This window comes from Myotis davidii, unplaced genomic scaffold (assembly GCF_000327345.1).
Source record: "Myotis davidii unplaced genomic scaffold, ASM32734v1 scaffold1100, whole genome shotgun sequence".
Lineage (NCBI taxonomy): Eukaryota > Metazoa > Chordata > Mammalia > Chiroptera > Vespertilionidae > Myotis > Myotis davidii.
Window position 1 is genome coordinate 141,463 of NW_006291979.1, and position 2,439 is coordinate 143,901.

Below are 2,439 nucleotides of genomic sequence, written 5' to 3' on the forward strand. Positions count from 1 at the left end.
TATGTCATACCCTAACAGGCCAAAAATAAAAGTTTTTGTATTCCCAATGGACATTAACTCTCCTATGAATTTCTCCATCTCAGTAGATGGACCATGGGCTCAGGCCGCCGAGTACTATCGCCCAGCCTCCAGGCCAGGTAACCTGGAGTTAGCTGCATTCCCTCAAGGCCTCAGTCCTCAGTGCAAATTCTTGCCAGGTTCATTATCTTTTACAGGATTTCTCCTCTCTGTCCCGAACTGCTGTCCTCTCTCCTAGTCTGTTCTTCCTCCGAGCAGCTTTGAGAAAGGTTTTTAGAACCTACATCGGACAATGAACTTTTTCTTTTTTCACAGCCATTGATGGCCCCAGTGTCCTGAGAATAACAGTAAAAACCTCAAGCAAAACTTCCCCTCATCTTCTTTGTTGCCTTTAGACACAAAACACGACCAGGTTTCTCAAATCCTCCCACCACCAAGTCCTTACACAATGGCACTGCACCTGTCACACTCCTTCCCCCATCACACCTTCTGTCACCCACAGCGACTCACTGTTCTGGACACAGCTACCTGTGCTGCTGGACCGGACCGGTGCCTGCACCTGAGGCTGGAAGGTAAATGGGGGTAATGCTGAGTTGAGCTCTGTAAGCAGAGAGGAGTCTGGGAGGCCCCAATCCCGCCTATTGTGGCTCAACAAGCCTCAGACAGATCACTTCACAGTGAGGATGCTGCCTCTGATGCCTGGTCCCACTGGAGACCTGGCTCCGGGAACCCTCTGTCTCTGTGAACAGAGCAAAGAGGTTAAAATGATCACCAGGTTCAGACCCTGAAAGCCCCACCCTAAACCATGTATACCTGAATAATGCACCACCTGTTCTGGGCTTTCGTTGGCTAAACCCAGCCACCGTTAGGTGCATGGCCCTGTAGGTAACATAATGTTTGAGGCCTCACAGGTGGAATTAGGTTCCCAGTTACTGCCTGACCTTCGAAGATACTGGTGGTTGCAAACCCAAGTGGCACTGGGAAATGACAACTTTAGGTTTGGCAGGCTGGTTAGGTACTGTCTGCAACGGATCTGTTATTTGTACACATATCAGATTCTGTGACACTCAGAATGCTCCGTGAGGTGCAAAGTATTATTTAAATTATTCCTGAAGACCACAATTCTAAACTTTTTAATGTGACTTTTAGAGAGAGGAAAAGACAAGGAGAGAGAAACAATGATCAGAAGCCTCCTGCTTGCCTCCCACCGACCCCTGGACATTCAGTCAGGAAACCAGGCTTGTGCAACGTGCTGTGTATGGGGCAATGCTCAACCAACTTTGTCACTCCAGGTGTCAGGGTTTTTATTTTTAACAAATATCACATTATTAAGAGAAAAGGTAGGCTATGAGAGAATATACATAATCCTATCCTATTGGATTTATCTATTTTTAAAAATTAATACTTATTTTTATTAATTTCAGAGAGGAAGGGAGAGGAAGAGAGAGACAGAAACATCAATGATGAGAAGGAATAAATATCGCTGCCTTCTGCGTGCCCCCTACTTGGGATTGTGCACAATCCGGCATGTGCCCTTGACTGGACTAGAACCTGGGACCCTTCAGTCCGCAGGCCAACACTCTATCCGCTGACTGACTGCAACACTCCAGGCAACACCCAGGGTCACAACAAAATCGTGGTGTTCTCTTGTTGGAATTAATCTTCAGCCTCCAATATATCTCACCCCCACTCATATTTTAAAGGCCTTGGCCACTGGGAAACCATTCTCTCTCCCCAACACTCTACATGACCACTGTGTCCCTATGCTGTGCTGTGACACCCACCTCCCACAAACAGGGGCCCCAGCAGGAAAGCCAGTCCTCAGGCTCACACTGCCCCTGTGAGCTACTATTACCATTACCACCCTGACCCTGGGTCCCTACATTAAAGTGATCTACAGCCCTGGCTCATGTGACTCATTGGTGGTGCATCTTCCCACGCACTGAGAGGTGGCAGGTAACAGGCCTGCCTGGTCAGGTCACAGGCCTGGGGTGAAGGCATGATCTCCATCAGGTCTTGTGCAGGAGGCGACTGATCTTTGTTTCTTGCACACTGATGTTTCTCTATCTTTCTCCTTCTCCCTTCCTTTCTAAAATCAATAAAATTATTTTTTTTAAAAAGAGCCCCAATCAGTTTGGCTCAGTGGATATAGAGCGTTTGCCTGAGGACTGAAAGGTCCCAATCTATTTTTAAAAAGAGTGAGAGATATATACCTGCTGAGTCCTGAACAAGCTCACTCCTCACTCTGAGCCTTTGCACATTCTGGTCCCGTATCTGGGGGGAACCCCCACCTCTCATTCCACCCGTTGCCAAAACCAGGGTCCACGTCATAAAGCCCCAGTCGTGGCCTTAGGACTCTGGGCTGAGTGTCCCCGGGGCCCACGGCAGGAAGAGAGGTCGACGGCCCCACGGGCACCACGA

The 2,439-nt window shown here is 48.5% G+C and overlaps 1 protein-coding gene across 1 annotated transcript in view; it reads right to left on the reverse strand.

Moving 5' to 3' along the window:
• Positions 1–2,439, reverse strand: part of LOC102767599 (zinc finger protein OZF) — a 99,061-nt gene that overhangs the window by 95,961 nt on the left and 661 nt on the right. The window lies entirely within an intron of this gene.